The 20,151-nt window shown below is 39.4% G+C and overlaps 1 long non-coding RNA gene across 1 annotated transcript; it reads left to right on the top strand.

Moving 5' to 3' along the window:
- Positions 1-1,355: 1,355 nt before the first annotated feature.
- On the top strand, positions 1,356-19,138 carry LOC117469643. The gene is made up of 3 exons (XR_004554611.1): positions 1,356-1,670; positions 7,880-7,883; positions 19,003-19,138. It is a non-coding gene; the product is annotated as an uncharacterized LOC117469643 (long non-coding RNA).
- The last annotated feature ends 1,013 nt before the right edge of the window (positions 19,139-20,151 follow it).

Raw genomic sequence — 20,151 nt, forward strand, 5'->3', positions numbered from 1 at the left:
AACAGTCAGAAAAGAGAAAGAGACTCACTTTTGTTATTTCGCCTTTTATACCACACTGCAAGTCTGACATTTATTAATGAGACGACTGGAAGTTACCCTGCAGATGTAAACACTTATAAACACAGCTCAAGTCTTTCACAGCCAGAAATATTCAAGCAGAAAAATCAGTGTCTAAATCAAAAAGGAAAGCAATCATCTAAGACAACCTTTGTGAAGCGGATGAGATCAACTCAGCGTACACGACACATCACTCCTGTGATTTTTGGTCATAATCCAGGTTCTATGTTCACATAGAGAAGGATATCACAGTGTTTGAGGGCCTATGTCGGTTAAAAGCCAGCGGAAGGGCGTATTAGTCTGGGAAATAACTCATACTAAAGAAAGAAACTGTGATACCTTAAAAAAAAGAAGTGTTTGATAGAGGTTCATTCAACCTTGCAAGTGGAGCAATACAAACAAAACAAAACAAAATACTTACATCATTATTTTTTTATTTCCCCCCAAATGTAGGAATTTAATATACTTTTGTTCTTGTTAAAGCCTGATTTTTCTGGTAAATTAACCTTACAAATCTCAAAGAATATAAAACATTTTTTACGATTTAATCTTGCTTATTTTCTTGGAATATTACCCTCCTCCCTTTCTATTTAATTTGATTAAAAAATCTACAATGGCCCTAAAACACTGCCGATAATGGAAAACCTTAGTCTTGTGTCAGTGGAATGTATGAATGAATATATATGAAATATGGAGCCTGAGGTTTCCAAAAACACAGCTCTTAATGTTGAATAGGATACGCTGCCTTCAAACCCATTTTGAATTGAATCAAGCCAATATCCTTTTCAGCTAAATCCCATCTCAGTGTAGTCACAGCTGACAGTAATCCCTTGGGTGTTGTACCATCATCACATCTATCAATACATATTTGGAACAAGGACACTTAGTCATGAATATAATTTGGTTGATTGTCAGGCAAATGATTGTAAACATATTTTCCTAATGATGTTTTGTCTCCACAGTTTGGTTGGACTCATGTGACTCTGCTGATCGTGGTGACTCAGTCTCACCTCATCATTCACAACCTGTTTGAGGGGATGATCTGGTAAATACACAGTCCTTTATCGTCTTCACATAGATAAAGCTTCACATTAATAGTTTCTTAAGTTTCTGTCTTTAAAAAGAAAATATTCCACTGTGTTTTACCATTTCAATAAACTTTAACACTTTTCATATTATACTAAAACTACCTCATTGCATTTAAATTAAAAAAAACTGTACCTACTATGTTTACCGTGTTTATTGGCAAGAGAAATCCAAAGACATCAACAGTCAGTGGTTAACGTATACATCAAAAAATCAGTATGACCAAATTATTAAACATATTGTCCACTTATGTTGATAAAGATCGAGTTCGTTTAAGTCTTATATGAATGTTGTGCCACAATGTTGATCCAGTCAGGCAGATTTTTCTCATGTGTGAACTGTCATAAGACTTATTCATTGTCCTCTCCATCAGCTTCTGTGTGTTCAGCTGAGCTGCTGATTGGAGGCTCTGCCTCTCTGTTATCCTCAGTTTGAATTTCATTAAGCTTTGAGGACTGACGGCCAACACACTTGTGTCTTTTGATACAATTACGCCATTTAAATCTTTTGTCACAAACATTGCAGCTGTATATTTCCTCTCCTGTGTGGACTCTCATGTGATCTTTTAAACTTCCACTCAGTGAAAAAGCTTTCTTACAAACTGAGCAGCTGTGTGGTTTCTCTGCTGTGTGGACTCTCATGTGTCTCTTTAAATTTCCAATCAGTGAAAAAGCTTTCTTACAAACTGAGCAGCTGTGTGGTTTCTCTGCTGTGTGGACTCTCATGTGTATCTTTAAAATTCCACTCAGTGAAAAAGCTTTCTTACAGACTGAGCAGCTGTGTGGTTTCTCTCCTGTGTGGATTCTCATGTGTCTATTTAAACTTCCACTCTGGGAAAAATGTTTCTTACAGACTGAGCAGCTGTGTGGTTTCTCTTTGTGAATTCTCATGTGTAGCTTTAAATGTCCACTCCGTGAAAAAGCTTTCTTACAGACTGAGCAGCTGAATGGTTTCTTTTCAGCACTACGTCGTGGATCACTGACAGATTCATGTATATTTTTGAGTGAGTTTAATCCTGATGCAGGTTCTCTGGTCTCATTCCAATGAGCACTGTCTTCAGTGACAGGTTCAGAAGGGTCTTCAGTGTCAGGTTCAGAAGAGTCTCCAGTGTCAGGTTCAGAAGAGTCTCCAGTGTCGTCCTCAGTCTTTGGTTGTAAACTGCTCTCTGGATCTGAGTTCCTGGCTGGTTCTGGTCCTCGACAGTCATCTCCATCAGCTTCTGTTTCCATGTGTTCAGTTTGTCTTTGATGAGGCTGTGAGGACTGAGGTTTCTCTTCATCATCTTCACTCTTCACAGGGTCAGGAGTGAAAGTGGACTTGGTGATATCAGCCTCCTCCAGCTCCTGAAGCTGCTCTCCCTCCTGACTGATCCAGAGTTCCTCCTGTTCCTGCTTAATGTGTGGGGGGGGCTGTGGGTCCTCCTGGTCCAGACTGGTGCTCCACTCCTGCTGGTCAGGGAGAACCTCTTCTTTAACCACCACCAGCAGCTGGACGTCTGCAGGAAACAGGAAACACACAGTCAGAAAAATCTGTTAAGTGTTAGCATTTGAAAATCTAATCACCATTAAAACGGGAGACATTTTCAGCCCTAATAATGCCTTTGTTTTTATACTTTAATATTATCTTTCTTAGTCCCACCTATTGTGTATTTTTGTTGGCTCAATTCACCTCATGTAGCCCAGCCCCATTCCACTTCCAGTTAAAAATGAAAAAGGGTTATTTCTTCTGGTTTAGCACTAGCTGCAATGTAAACAATGAATTGTATTTGGGATCGTTCACAGCTACACTACGCCTATAGAATGGTAATACTAAAAATATATTGTAGGGCCATACCTATACAAAACATGACTGTGAAGTTTTTTGCTTAAAATACCAAACAGATCACCCATTGTAGCCATGCCTCATACCCCTCTATTCCAGCCCTGTTCCAAAAAGGCTGATTCTGTGACTGTAGCTTTAAATGGAACAGCTGCTGCTAGCCACGCCCCTTTGTAGCGTCATGCAGCTCTCCCCTGCTAAGAGAGTTTTCTACTGGGAGAAACTCAGCTAAACACTGCCGTGATTAAATGCCATATTATGTTCCAAACTACTTCAAGCATTATTTCTGAAACAGTAGGAGCTCAAACCTTTCTCTCTCGCAGGAATTACCGCAAAGACATTACGTTACACATATTCTCTCCAGTAGCCTACAGCATTAGCTCTGAGTGTTAGCATGCTTGCTAATGTAAACACAGACCATATTACTGTCTTGTAATTATTAGCAGAGAAAATGTAATGTTTGTACAACTATATACAATTAATCTACCAATCTCGGTGGGAACCGGATTAGGTGGGGCTCGAAAATATTTCCAATTACACAAGGGGGGCCTGACTGAAAACGGTTGGGAACTACTGAGCTAGACGACTGTATACGGAAACGATAGGTTGGGACGTGTGCCGGTGACGAGAGGTTGGGACGTGTCACGTGTGCCACATTTCACCAATGACGTCATAGGAGCCAAATCCTGGATCTGCTCGTTTGCAGAGATGTGGGTAAGGAGGAAAAGAGAGAGGGTTGTATTTTCTGAATAATTGAGTCTCCTTACACACCGGGGACACATATTAATGTATAAAAGACATCAAAAAGTGCATTTTGCATACTAGGTCCCCTTTAACCTCTTAAGCAATGAGCCTGTTTTTCAGGTCTCAGGCTCGAAAATGACATTCCCAGAACAAATTACCATATCTTCCCTTCTAAAAGGGTTAAATTTATAATCTTCGTTCTCAAAGTAATGATAAACCTGTGAGTTGGATGTAGAAAAGTCAGAATCAATATACATGTTTCTTATTTTAAAGAAAATTCAGATTGAACATAGTAAAAAACTGTAAATTATTCTTTTTTACTTATAGTGAAAACTACCCATGGATAATGGGTTAGTAGACTAAAAGCTTTAGGAATCGGAAGTACAACATATAATAAGTACCCTGTATCAAGATTGATGCAAAACAAGTGAAATTTGACCTTTTTAGAGAGATTTAGCCAAAAAAACCCACTTCTGGGGTCATTTGGGCGGATTTTCCATATCTCTGGCCCCCGTTGCTCGATTTTGATGAATGAAATCTCTTTATAACCGCTAGAGCCAATGGAATCGAGGGAAAGTTCTATACATACCAACACATTAACAAATAAGGAGTGAGAGTGACGCGTGACCAAAACCGGAAGCTGCATACACTCTGGTGGCTACCATTAGTAGCTAACCTTTTCTCTCCGATTTTTACATAAAAATGGAATTATGGATTATAAATAATTTTTTCAAAGGCACAGATACATTATTAACCTATGGATCAACAGTTCTAGCCTTTTTTTTCTTTTTTTTTTCGTTTTAATGCCACTGAACACGTCTTTTGATCAGATTGACAGCTAAGGTGAGACGATCTCCCGTAAAAGCTCCGTAAAGGTACGTGTTGTGATGTCTGTGTTTGCTTCCCCTGTCGCAAGTTCGGATCGCTCAGCGATGATACTATACCTATTATAGTCTGTGGAGTCTCAGCTTTAATCGGATATATTGTATGTGCAGCTACGATAAGTAATAAGGGTATCTTTATCTTGAGTTGTGTGCTAAAGTGTGTTAGCATTTTTTCGCTTTGTGATAATTCAGAGGCTTGGTATTACCCTTGTGTTTTGTTTTGGTAAAAATTGTTAATATCTTCAGTTAGCTGAGATTCTTCCCGTTAATCTGGTGCTACACATTAATAGTTTCATAAATGTTAAGAAGCCCTGAGACATTGTCTCGAAAAAAAAACGGTGGGAGGGGTCCAATGGGGGGAGCATCGTCCTTAACCTGTTACGCACCGCCCCCCCGGTACCGGGCGGATAAACGCGTCATTTGCAGGAAACAACGTCTAAGGAATCTTAATATTTAATAAACTATGAATGTTTTATATCCATGTAACGGGAAGAAACTCAGCTAACTGATCTTTTGAATATTTTTTTCCAAAAAAAAACCACAATGCTAACACTCAGCCTCTGAATTATCCACGAGCGAAAAGATGTAACCTAAAACGGCACCTAAACTCTCAATAACTCCCTTATTACTTATCCTAGATGCACAGCCAACAACTCGTTTTGCATCTCCTGGAGACACAGAATCTGGGGGTGCCCACCTCAACACTCAGTGATAAACATTTGCGACGCTATAAACGAAAGCGTACATCATAACATGTTGAGCTAGGTAGCTAGAAACGCTAACATGGCTTACCTTGGTCAAAACTGGTCTTCAATGGCATTAAAACGATAAAAAAACGATGCTGCAGTTCATCCATAGGTTAATCCAATGTGTCTGTGTCCTCTTTGAAATTATTTCTGATAATCCATAAGCAATAAAACTGCTTTTTCGTTTCCAAATGTCAGAGCGAGAGATCGGTCCACTCTGCTGCAAAATTACATGCGCGAAGCACCCACCTCTTCTATTCACAACGTGTGTGTGTGGGGGACTCCCCCTTCGATTCTATTGGCTCTAATGGTCAGAAAGATGTGTCAACCATCAAAATCGACCAAGGTGGGCCAGAGATATGGGAAAAAAAACATTTTCACCCAAATCACCTCAGAGGTGGGGTGGTTTTGGCTAAACCTCTTATTATATGTTGTACTTTGGATTCCTAAAGCTTTAAGTCTACTAACCCATCATCCAAGGGTAGTTTTCACTATCTGTAAAAAAGAATTTTTGGACGGACACTATAATTTACAGTTTTTTACTATGTAAAATCTGAATTTTCTTTAAAATAAAAAAGATCTATATTGATTCTGACACTTCTACATCCAACTCACAGATGTAACCTTGCTTTGATAAAAGAAATTATTCATATAACCCTTTTAGAAGTTAAGTTGTAGTCATTTGTTTTGGGTATGTCATTTTCGAGCCTGAAACATGAAAAACAGGTTAAGAGGTTAATATCTTCACAGAAAATTCTGAGGTTTTTCATTTCAATGCTCTTTTAGCTGACATTTAATACATGCAGGTACATTTTTAGCAGGTATTAGCCGCGTTCACACCGGAGTACTTTCACCGTACTTTTCGCGTTTTAGTTCCGTGAGTACCCCTTATGTCGCGTTCACACCAAAAATCGTACTTAATCTCGGGTACTTTTACCCCCATTTTTAGAGCCAGCTCAGAGAGCGTACTTTTCTGTGGGTGAAAAGTGCTCCAAAAGTGCCCCAGTGCTGATTGGCTGGGCGAATTGCAAACCACGCCCGTACAACTCTGAAAATGTTGTGTGGAGACGCCATTGTTTTTCCTCGCTACAAAAACACAACGCTCCGTGCGTTGTGTTTGTTTTTGAAAGCAGTTATGGCAAGCATCAAGAAATGATGAGGAGGTGTCGGCGCTTCTGGAGATCTACGCCGAGGAGGCGACCCAGGGAATGCTACTGAAGCCAGTTCGGTAGCTTTCACTCGACCTGGGAATTGTGCACAGCCGGCTAAATATAAAGAAACTCAGGACTACAAACGGCGGATTCAGTGGCCAACGATGACTACCACGACGAAGGTAAAATCAACTACATGCACTGGGGTTTTAATCTGCACAATAATGGTCTCAGATGTACTTTTATTTGCTCAGTAGATCAAGCTAGCCATGCTAGCCATAATAGGCTAACACCGGCCCCGAGCTAGCTACATCTAGCTAGCTAGATATTCTCCGCCGCTATGAAAACGTTTTGACTTGTGAATAACTGTGCAGTGTTTCTGTAATTTGCTTCACTAACTCATGGCACTAATCGTCTGTTTCAGGCGAGGATGGACTACTCTCGGGATTGGAAACAAGCGAGCTTTGCATTCTAGATCACAGTTCTTGGTCGTCCTCCTTACCAGCAACCAAACGCAAAAGGTACACACACTATAACTTTGTCTTGAAAGAACGTTACGCATCGAACTGATGTTCACAATCATGTTTATTTCATAATATTCATCATATTTTATGTTTAACTTGCCTCAACAACATTAAACAAAGTTCAAGCATACATGAAGCACTCTTCAAAAAGGAACAATCCTCCGTGTTTGAACCTCTTAAATCGCTGCATAGCCGATTTATTTGGACTGGATTATCCCAGAGAGGCCAAACATTCTTTATAACACAGTTTCAGATTTGTGAAACCTTAATTCTATTTGTGAAAATACAAAAAAGGGAGATTTCAGTGCTTTTTTACATGTAGACCACATTAGACCAGGTCCTGATCTAAAACCACTATACCTAGACTCATCAAATCTGGACTGGATTATCCCAGAGAGTCAAAAGATTCTTTATAATACAGTTTCAGATTTGTGAAACCTTAATTCTATTTGTGAAAATACAAAAAACACATTCCTAGTATGTTGTAAAACGATATGGCGACTAAACAGATCATGTATATTGCTTATTTTCCCCTCTTAGGAAAGCGGACACGGGATGCGAATTTCTTTGACACCGCCCAGGCGTTGGAGGACCGGCGTGCCGTGGTGAATGAGTCGCTGCGTGGAGATCAGATGGTGCTGTTCACCAAGGCCCAGGAAACGGAGGACAAGATGCTCACCTCGATGGAGCGCCAGGCAGAAGTGTTCAAGCAGCAGATGGAGCGCCAGCAGCACCAGGATGAAGTGTGGGCGCTGCGCCATGAGGAAGCGTCGGCGCAGGGCAGGATGAGCGACAAACTGCATTTAATAACAGTTTATTTGGTATAGTTTTTGTAAATACTGACACACGACACACAACGTTGCACTAAGGTGTGTATGCTGCTGAGAATATCCCTACACCTGGGACAGTTTATTTTATATTGTTATTACTGTTATGACTTTATTTTATATATAATGTTTACTGACATGTACAACTGACACTTTATTTACATTTAAAATTGTTCTATTTAATGTTATGTCTTGAGAGTGCAATAAAGAAAACCGACATGGCGATTAAGCTTATTTCTCCTGACACTTTATCTTTTGTGACCTGTGTAGCATCCTATACATCACATGTAAGTGATTATTCTGATACCATCATGTTTCATCGGTTATAAACTGGCAAAGCTTTATTTGTCATTTATTTATCATCAATGTTGCAACCTTGTGGGGGAATGGCAGGGGCACATACACAAATATGACAATTTATATAATTTTAAATATTATTTGACCTAAACTTTTAATTCCCCCCCATTTCACACAACACAACATGGAGTCCACTATGGGCCAAAACTAACATGTATGTTTGCATAGTGTTTATGGCAGACGGATGCAGTGGGTCTCAGGAAGATATATAATAAAGGTGGGTTTGCTGCTGAGACTATCCCTACACCTGGGAGTTTATTTTATATTGTTATTACTGTTATTATATAGTACAACTGACACTTTATTTTATATTGACAATGTTTACTGACATGTACAACTGACACTTTAGTTACATTTAAAATATTTCTATTTAATGTTATGTCTTGAGAGTGCAATAAAGAAAACCGACATAGCGATTAAACAGATCCTGTATCAGCCATCCTACGGTGAAACATGGCAATCATGTGTGCTTTCCGTCGGCCAATCCTTTTCCTAAAGCTTTTGAACTGCCTTTGATGCTGAAGAAACTTTGCGATTATAGCATTCGACGTGTGGCGGCTCCGGATTTTTGTCGGACGCCTAATAGGCTCAGGCTCTGGCCGCATTAACGAAGTTACAAAGCTGTATAACATGAGCACAAACAGCACAACTTCAGTCGACTCCATCTCCATCATGTCTGAGGTCGGAAGGTAAACAACAGACAGTATACGCGGGAAGTTTTTCTTCTTCTTCTTCTCTTGTTTTGTAGCGGATTGCAAACAACTTTAAGGTGCTTACCGCCACCTACTGTACTTGTAATCTTCCCTCAGGGAAAAGTACTCCGGTGTGAACGCGATCTGTACTAAGTGCCCTGGGTTTAAAAGCGCCAGGGCTCTTAGTGCCGGAACTAAGTACAGGAAAGTACTTGGTGTGAACGCGGCTATTCATACTAAATAAGTTGTCCCTCCCCCTGGTGCCAGGACCAACAGATCCAACTTCAGGCTCAGCAGCCCTGTCTCCCCAGAATGCTGAACCTGAACCAGCTTTTCTCCCAACTGAAGGAGGTGAGCAGCATTGTGTTGAATGACATGCCACTTAACATATCTGAAGGGAGACTGGAATACAACATATATATATAAACAAAAAGCTAACATCTAATTTCAAACACAGTATTTTACCACATATTTAAGTTATATTTATTTGGATTTATGCATTCATGTTGAGAATGTTCCATTCAAAAATGTTATTATTAAAAAGGCATTTACACCATAAAAGATGGCTATTGAGATCTATTGTCAGGAATGTTAGTGTTATATCAAATAGTGAATTATACTGCAGCAGCATGTTGCATGTCTGCACAGTGTCATATTTTCACAGCTCAGTGTCAGTAAATACTGTGCAGTTAGTATTGGACTACAAGATAGATGCAAGCCTGTACAGGTAGAGTTATTTAAAGCATACATGAGTGGGTTGGGTTCTGGAGGTGTGCAGTGTTTCCCCTACCATTGTCTTGGAGCCCCGCACCCCCCCTGAAATTCAAGGTGTTTTTTATTTATTTTAAATATAGCACCAAATTGCAACTAATCTATATCTACTGTCACTTTTCACATTGAACATGTGCTCTTTTATTAAATAAACTAAACACTTTCATTTTAAGTTGTGAGTTTAGTGTTTTTGACCCTAAGAAACACTGATGCATTAATCAATAACAATAATCCACAGCTCCTCTCTCTGCTCCAGAGGTTTTAAAAAATATATATCCCAATGCCCCCGGGCCGTAGTTTGGACATCCCTGGTTTAAAGTGTTAATTAAGAGTAAAGGGAACAGACCTGCTCTGTGTATCCGAAGCTGAGGCTGTAAAACAGCGTCCAGTAGTTTCTGGAGTCTCTTGTTCTCCTCTTTTGAACGAGACAGCTCCTCCTCGAGCTCTGCAATCGTTTTTTCAAACAGAGCAAATATATCTTCAGCAGTGAGTCGCTGCTTCTTCAACGACAGCAGCATTTGGACTTTACTCATGTTTCCTAAATCACCTTTTCCTGCAAACTCCGTTAAACACACTGTTTCTTTCTCTCCATCAAACTCTCAATCTGACTAGTGTTGCCAACGTGTTTCCAGCTAGCATGCTAAGCTAGCTCCTATAGTCCGAGGTAAACACTCCAGAAAAATAGAGCACACAGTCCATTCGGAGGTTTATCCAAACACCCAGATGATGGATCAGTAGTGCTGGAGCTCACAAACGCTTTCTCAGGAACACAGAGAGAGAGAACCGTAGCGACGAGACGCCACCTGGACCCAGTGTGACTACCCGATCTGAATCCCTGCCCGATTTGCAATGCGCATGTGCGAGATGGTCTTCTTCTTCTTTTTTCTTTAATGGCGAATCGCTTCCACTTGGAGCATATATCGCCACCTACTGTTGATTTATTAAATGTTCATATTAAATCCTTGTCATCAGACCAGTGTTTTTGAGGAACTTGAAAATCAGCTTGTTAACTTCATTTCTTGATTTACTTTCGTATATTGACTTGAAATTATTGTCCTTGATGTTATGTTGTTCCAGTGCAGTTTTCAGAATGAGTCTTTGTCTGTTATAATCCGGGCAGCTAAAAAATACATGATGTATTGTCTCTGGTTGTTGGCAACCATCACAATTGCCATTTGGATGTTTTCCAATCAGATGCATTGTTGAATTTAATCCAGAGTGACCCAATTTTATCCTGCTGTTAATGCTCTGTTCTCTTCTACTACTCCCCCAGGTGCTTCCCGTTCCTACTTCCCTTTGTATCTGGTATAATTGTCTTCCTTTAGTGTTACTGTCCCATAGTTTTTGCCAATGTTGCTTGATAACAACTTTTGTAACAGATTTGACTTCTGCTCTACTGATGGGTACCATCATATCAATCTGGTTTGCTTTCAAACCACATTTTGCCAGTTGATCCATTACCTCATTCCCTCTAATACCCACATGCGCTGGAACCCACACACATTGAACAACAATTCCCAAATGAACTAACCTAAACATGATGTGTAAAATGTAATGTAAAATATCCTGACGACATTCTGAAGAGAAGTTGTTTATACTCTCCAGAGCTGCGCTGGAGTCAGAGCAAATGACCACTTGCATTGGCTGTATTTCCTCTACCCACTGAAGTGCTAGTGAGATAGCCATCATCTCTACTGTGTATACTGCGATGTGATCACTTGTTCGCTTTCCCACTTTGACCTTTAATTCAGGAACATAAAATGCACAACTAGTTTGACAATTTTCTGGATTTTTGGATCCATCAGTAAATATTTGTATATACTGCCGTGCGAGATGGTACGCCATATTGGACACTTGACACAGTGGCGTTTGGCAAAGCAGAAAAGAGAAAACACAAAAAATAAATAATAATAATAATATTAATCTGAACGAGAGATGAGTCAGTTATTGTTATTACAACGTGACTCCACTATTAGTTAACAACTCCTTTAATTGGGTAAAGTACATTGTCAGAATAAGTGAGAAATGGATTTAACTTCTGTTAGACAGCTATCATACTGAAGAAATATTTACTGTGAATGTATGCAAACATTTATGGCATTCATAATTGATATCTAATTACATTAACTGTGAATGTCTTTCATTTTATTTCAAATTCAATAAAATTACATAAAAGATTTTCCATAAAAAAGTTGATTCAAGAACAAATCTCTGTTATTAGATCAGTACTTTTCTTATATGACTATTATTGCTACATTTGAAAGGTCTTTACCAGGAATAATATTTGAAATTATATATATATATATATATATATATATAGCAAATTAGCAATGCAAATCGGGCAACCGTTTAAAGTGGACCTATCATGCTATATTTAAATGATATATTGTAGGGCCATACCTATATAAGGTATATTCAGTACTCAAGTTGTAAAAAGAAATCAGGGGAGATGGTGGATTTTATCATATGGGGACATCATTTTAGCTGATAACCCGCAGAGGGTGGGAGACCAACCAGCATAAAGATAATTATTATACTCCTAAAACAACTTGCATGTTATGGATGTTCAGATACTCCTGTCATTGCTCTTGACCAAGGCACCTCAGAATTAGAGTCGGTCCCCGGGCTGACATGGCACCTCTAACATTTAGGGTCAAATGCAGAGGACAATTAGTGCAAAATCTTTTTTTCACTTTAATTTAAAGGGGGGGAGGGGATAAAAAAAATGTGGTTATAATGGAAGTCTATGGTACAAATCTTGTAGGTTAACAGTCCCTCATTTATTATTCAGATGGATCAGCTGATGATACTAATAATAAAGTCAATTTTTTTCTAATTGAATTATAGTGTATTTTTTCAAAAAAGCAGATACTGGTATACGATCAAAACTGGTATCTAAAGGATTCATTTTGTATCGTGATTAATTAAATCATTATGTAAATGTAACACTTCATGAAAAAATGGAGGGAAAAAATTAGAACAAAATTGATCCGTCATCATTTTATTGCAGTTCAAATACAAATCTTTTATGTTACTTTTTTTAACAGGGCATTAAGTGCAAATTGAAATTGTTTACAAAATATGAAAATATATTAAAAGATTATACAGATAATACAAAATAGGACCAATTTTGTCAATGGCTGCCTACTCCACTCTCCCCCATCTCATAGAAGTTTCCAAAGATTTTCATAATCGTGCTTTTTGGTCTCAATTTTTCTGGCTCTTGCTTTCGGATTGTTAGCTAAGCAATGGCTTTGAAGCCAAGTCTTGACATATACATCTGGGGCCTCATTTATAACGCCTTGCGTAGGATTGACGTGAGAAGGTTGCTTACGTAGTACAAAGCAAAAAAATAGGTACAGAAATGTTCCGAAATGTTCCGATTCACAAAACATTGCGTACCGGCGAGGGAAGTGCGTACCGGCACTTCCTACGCCTGTTTCCCTTTATAAATCACAATCGACTCGAAATGCGGCGCAGCTTTTGCAGGCTTCACGTAACGCCCATATTTGCCTATAAATAGTCAAATAAACGCCCATTCATTCATTCATTCTGACTGACTGCATGAAGAAGATCGCAGGAAATGACAGCTAAAAAAGACATCTCACACCGTGTCAGATTTTGGTTATTTTGGGGAGGTCGAGATAAATCATATTGTTTGGTGGATGCAGTTTGAACCAGAGTCGCAGCATGGAGGTCGGATCGTCACCAAAATAAATAAATAATTGGTCCGAAAAAAGTTAATGACAAAAAAAATACACATAACCTTCCTCAGGCAGTGTGTTTGTACCGGGGACAGGAGACCCCCCTTGATGAGAAACTGTAAGAAATGATCGGGGAATCCCTCCGGAGTGGAGTCATGACGACTGGATCTGAATTATTTTGTTGTATTTGGTGGTTTGTGTTCCAGCTGTCGATCAGCAACTATATATCCATAATCCACCAATTAAAGGAAATACAACTAATGTGTTGTGTTATATTAGCTGTACAATTTACCACATATGGTGTTCTTAGTTTCCATACCTCCTGTGTTTTACGAGCGACTTATCAAGTCTTGGCAAACGGCATAACACACGATTAAACGTGATAGTATATAAAACCATGCTCGTATCTACAACCTATAGAAATGCAAAACGGTGTCAGTTTAGACGTAATTCTGTCCTCCTGCTTACCGCATCATTTATGAGAAAACATTTCATAACATTAACACAACATATTCGAGGTGGTTTTAAATAACATATCCGTATTTATTTATTTCTCCAAGTTATGTTTTTGTGTGCACTGAGGAGTCGCAAACAGGCGTTTGTTTAATCATTTTGAGATTGGCTTTAATCAATGTTTGAAAATGAATTATTCATATTTGATAAATGAGAGGTAACATTTTATTTATGGTATTATTTCCACATATTTCTCTCCATTCTTCCTTCTGCCAACGGTGTCGCAGTTTCTCGTCTCTCCCGTTTGTGTGCTTAGTGCGTACGCATGGGTTAGAGTTTGCGTGGAGGACAGCACATTTTCCCGTCAAGTTAGTATTTTATAAATCACAAACATTGCGTAGAAACTGGCGTACGCCATTTTTTGAGCGTATATCCCTTTATAAATGAGGCCCCTGGTCTGAACTTGTTCAGTGGAGGGCCAACACACTTGATGAAAAGCAAGGCTGACATGCTTTTTACCTCTAGGGAGCTTCTAGTTGTGGTTAACATGTTCATCTGACTAAACCCACGTTCACACTCAGCTGTGGAGATGCCCAGAGTGTTCACTGCTTGAAGGAGGGGTTTCAGCTCTTCTGGTGCTGGTGGTATCATTTCATCAACAGTTTTGAGTCTTACCAGCTAGCTAACACGAAAGAAAAACGTAGCTAAACTCCAAACTAAGTTGTTATTGCTGCTTATGTCCATAGATTCCACCTTTGGTGACTAAAGTAATGAGTAATGACTAAGATTACTGACTCTTGACTTACCTGAAATGTTATTTTTAGTCTTTTTAAATATGAAGTCCCTCAGATTACGTTGTCCTCCTGGTCGCTTGGCCATTGTGATGACCGTTACCTGCGCTAGTGCTGCTATGCAGCTCCTGGCATCAATCAAACGGGCACATCACGGCACTCGCATAGCATAGCGTCAGTGACTTGGTAAAAATGTCATTGCATGTGTGCGTGCTCCCTCGCCCACAGTATTTTACTCAATATGCGCAAAATTAATGTTGAAATAGCAGTAATACCAGTGCCACGTTCATTGATAAAATAACATAAGGGATGGAAAGGGGGGATGGCAGTTTTAGAAGGGGGATGATTTTGACCATTTTTATTTCAGGGGGGATGCCCTCCCCTCTCATCCCCCCTGAAACTCCCCCTCAACTCGAGTACTGGGTATATTTATACGTTTCTGTTTTCAAAATACCAAACAGATCATGCATTTTAGCCATGTCTCATATCGCTCTATTTGCTGTTCTCCAGCTCTGTGTTTGCAGGGGGTTGATTCTGTGAGCTGCAGCTGACCACGCCCCCCTGCAGGAGAGGGGAGCGCGCTCTGATGAAGTCAGAAGAGGGGGAGAAAAATAGATCTCCGTCCTCCGTGTTTTATTATATTATTATAGGCCTATAGAGTCGTTATTCATTTGTTTTAAAGCTCAATAAATAACAAAGAAAACCTTCGACCGGCACTTTTCTAATTTTGTCCGGAAGATTTAAACTTTAACGGACATCTTGACCGGCGAAATAAAACCTAACTGAAACTCTGCCGCACGGTCCCCTCGTTCCTTGGAAGAGGCGGAGAGGTGGGTGTTTGTCATCTGCTGGTGGACTAACCGGAGAGAATTACAGTGCTTGCCTCGACGGGGAGGGATTGCATTGAATTAAAGAAGCAGGAGCAAACGCTTGCCTCGGGGAGGGAGAAAAAAAGCCACAGCGGAGAATAAACAGAAGGGTAACCATGGTAACCCGGGAAGTCTTCTTCGCTGCTTTTGTGGCAGACTACAGCGCCACTTACAGGCCTGGCATATGTACTACAGCGTCTCCAGCGCTTTCGAGCGGCAATGGCCGGCCGTGGCCCAACCCCACATTCCCCTGATAGGTGGAGAGTTGGCCCAATAGCCGTAGCGCCACCGTCCTGACATCAGGACAGTGTTCAAATCTGGATCAGTTTTTATCAGATCCGTTGCAGCCCCTTTTTTAGAGATTTGGGTATGGAGGAAAATAGAGAGGGTTGTGTTTTCTGACACTTGGTGAGTTCCCTGGAACACCGGGGACACATATTCATGTATAAAAGACGTACAAAAGTGCATTTTGCATGATAGGTCCCCTTTAAGTTTAAAACTTGCGCATGCGCAGTGCATACTCCGTGGAGTGACACTAGCAGCGCAACGAGGCTCCCTCCTGTCAGATGGAGGGAGTAAATACAGGGGCAAGCTTTGGGACAAACTCCCCTCTCTCCGGCAGAAATTACATTTAAATACACATTTATTTATTTCATGGGACTTTTATTTCATAATGCCACATTTATTTATTTCAGGGGACTTTTATTTCATAATATGCGTGACTCCACCACGACTCCTTAACACCGCAGTGCGTGGTGGAGTTACGAACTTTGCTACATTTACGTGTCGGCACCATGCACAACCCCAATGTAAAGTGAATGAGGCTCCTTTGTCGTGGTGCACACACGCATTTCTACAACGTCCAGCAGTGAGCTTTTATTCTATAAAACGTTTTTAAAATCTACTTTATAGCTTGTAGTAACTCACGGGAGGCTTCTTTTATTTTATTTGTATTCATAATAATTTTTATTTTTCGTCAGAATGTATTATGGTGCATTAGTTACTAATTTTTGTTCTCAAAAAACAGTGCGTTGTGTGTAATACAACTGTGATTTTTATTAAATTAGTTAGTTTTTAAGGAAGGCCAGAGCTTCAGCTGTGTCAAATAGATTGTTCCCTTTAGTTAACGTTATTTAAAAGATAATTATATTCCTATTTGATCATGTCCCCTTTATTGTATTACGGACACAGAGAGCAATGTGAGCGTCCATTCCCATTGGTTAACTACTAGACCGCTGGGTCATGTTAAGACCATCTTTTCTGTGTTGCTGTGGGTTTTTTACATCGCTTTTGTGTTACTAATATCAAAACAATAACAGAATATATCCGTCGTAAACTAAACCAGAAACAGCAGTATATTTTATTTTGTTAACACTGTAAACTTGACAGCTTTTTAACCAGCACCTCCTACTGGTTAAAGCACGTTATTACACGTTTAGAGTGATTGCAATGCAGGTAGATTGTGTTGCTTTTTAATGACTGTTTTAAAATGCCTTTTTCTTAATGTCTTTCATTTTTGTAAAGCACTTTTGAATGAGTTATATTTGATGAAAACATTTAAATATTAAGAGTACATACTCTTAATATAGTGGGAAAGTAGAAGGTCAATGATATAAATAATATAGAATAGAAAATATCAAGAAGATACTGTTAGTGATCTCTACAATAAAACAGTTTAGTGCCTGATAGGAGGATGTGCAAAACAGACAAACTAATATGGCTTTATGTAAACATTAAAGAATACTTTAGGTTAAGGTCTTCTTTTAAATAAAGAAAAGCTTTGGGGGTATCTACATATAGTAAGCCTGACAAAGTACTTAACGTCTAATATATTGCATGGTTTGTTTTGGAACTTGACAATCAACTTTCCTGCAATGTTAACTATGTTGAAGCACTTATTTTAACTGATATTATACATATTAATTATACTCTTATAAGATGTATGTAGATAGTATAAGAAATGTGCAGAATATGTTTAATGGTGGAGGTACACAGATATCGATAGATGTCTTGTAATGCACTGTTGAGGAACCTGCGACCCAAGTTTTTCATTCATTGCATAACTACACCGTAGTTGTGTATATGATATGTCAATAAACCTTAGAAAATCTTGAAATCTTGAAAGGGATGTGCAAAAAAGCCATTATATACAGTTTTTAATTAACTATTAGTAGATTATTTATCTAATATATCATATTCCAATCACTTATTGCACTATTTCACTTTTTACTATTTTCCTTTTTGTATTTACTTGCGCTATTTTTTCTGTGTATCTGTTTTATTGTGTTGCACTATTGGAGGAGCCTGTGACCTAAGGGGGGGGGGGGGGGGGGTAGGACACGTTCGATTCCTGTTTTGGATAGTGTGCCGTCGATGGGTTTCATTCCATTTCAAAGTGCTTTTTGACGCCCCGTATAAATTTCGCGCACTGCCACTCCAACATCCAATCACAGAGCTTGAGGACTGATCACAGGGTATAAAGCCGTTGCAAACATATTATGTTGAAAAAAGACGAGGTTTAAAAAGGTAAATAAGAGTGGGAAAGTTAGAGCCAACCGAGCACGCGTCTATTCAGCACACCCCATACCGGAAGTCTATTAAATAATCTTTAAAAATGTATTTTAACATTCTGGTAAAGTGCATTTAAGTGATGACCCTGATTATTGCTACTATCTCTGCTTTATCACTGCTTTTATGGATGTGTTCTGTACTGCAGTGAGAGAAGCCAACTGAATTTCGTTACACTGATGTGTGATGACAATAAAGATATTCTATTCTAACGTATCACATGTAACGGCATTAGGTCATCAGGATACAAAATGGGCAAATGTGTTCCCTTACAGTTACAGAAGCAAAAACAATCAGATAACAGGTATATTTATGTAAAAGAGCGCTCATTAACAGGATAGCAATGATACAAAACATTTACAAATAAAGAACAATACATCAAATCATCCTTTATCTGTATATGGAAACTTGGAGCCCTCAATCCACAATGAAATGGTTCATCAACAGTCAGTGGTTAACGTATAAATCAGAAAATCAGTATGACAAAAACATTAAACATATTGTCCACTTATGTTGATAAAGATAGAGTTCGTTTAAGTCTTATATGAATGTTGTGCAACAATGTTGATCCAGTCAGGCAGATTTTTCTCATTTGTGAACTGTCATAAGACTTATTCATTGTCCTCTCCATCAGCTTCTGTGTGTTCAGCTGAGCTGCTGATTGGAGAATCTGCCTCTCTGTTATCCTCAGTTTAAATTTCATTAAGCTTTGAGGACTGACGACCAACACACTTGTGTCTTTTGATACAATTACGCCATTTAAATCTTTTGTCACAAACATTGCAGCTGTATATTTCCTCTCCTGTGTGGACTCTCATGTGTGTCTTTAAACTTCCACTCAGTGAAAAAGCTTTCTTACAGACTGAGCAGCTGTGTGGTTTCTCTCCTGTGTGGACTCTCATGTGTTCCTTTAAACTTCCACTCAGTGAAAAAGCTTTCTTACAGACTGAGCAGCTAAAGGGTTTCTCTCCTGTGTGGACTCTCATGTGTGTCTTTAAATTTCCACTCAGTGAAAAACCTTTCTTACAAACTGAGCAGCTAAAGGGTTTCTCTCCTGTGTGGACTCTCATGTGTTCCTTTAAACTTCCACTCTGTGAAAAAGCTTTCTTACAGACTGAGCAGCTAAAGGGTCTCTCTGCTGTGTGGACTCTCATGTGTATCTTTACATTTCCACTCTGTGAAAAAGCTTTCTTACAGACTGAGCAGCTGAATGGTTTCTTTTCAGCACTACGTCGTAGATCACTGACAGATTCATGTCTATTTTTCAGTGAGTTTGAGCCTGATGCAGGTTCTCTGGTCTCCTTCCAATCAGCACTGTCTTCAGTGTCAGGTTCAGAAGAGTCTCCAGTGTCAGGTTCAGAAGAGTCTCCAGTGTCAGGTTCAGAAGAGTCTCCAGTGTCGTCCTCAGTCTTTGGTTGTAAACTGCTCTCTGGATCTGAGTTCCTGGCTGGTTCTGGTCCTCGACAGTCATCTCCATCAGCTTCTGTTTCCATGTGTTCAGTTTGTCTTTGATGAGGCTGTGAGGACTGATGTTTCTCTTTATCATCTTCACTCTTCACAGGGTCAGGAGTGAAAGTGGACTTGGTGATATCAGCCTCCTCCAGCTCCTGAAGCTGCTCTCCCTCCTGACTGATCCAGAGTTCCTCCTGTTCCTGCTTAATGTGTGGGGGGGGCTCTGGGTCCTCCTGGTCCAGACTGGTGCTCCATTCCTGCTGGTCAGGGAGAACCTCTTCTTTAACCACCACCAGCTGCTGGACGTCTGCAGGAAACAGGAAACACACAGTCAGAAAAATCTGTTAAGTGTTAGCATTTAAAAATCTAATCACCATTAAAACGGGAGACATTTTCAGCCCTAATAATGCCTTTGTTTTTATACTTTAATATTATCTTTCTTAGTCCCACCTATTGTGTATTTTTGTTGGCTCAATTCACCTCACGTAGCCCAGCCCCATTCCACTTCCAGTTAAAAATGAAAAAGGGTTATTTCTTCTGGTTTAGCACTAGCTGCAATGTAAACAATGAATTGTATTTGGGATCGTTCTACACTACGCCTATAGAATGGTAATACTAAAAATATATTGTAGGGCCATACCTATACAAAACATGACT

This window comes from Trematomus bernacchii, unplaced genomic scaffold (genome assembly GCF_902827165.1).
Source record: "Trematomus bernacchii unplaced genomic scaffold, fTreBer1.1, whole genome shotgun sequence".
In the NCBI taxonomy this organism is placed as follows: Eukaryota; Metazoa; Chordata; class Actinopteri; order Perciformes; family Nototheniidae; genus Trematomus; species Trematomus bernacchii.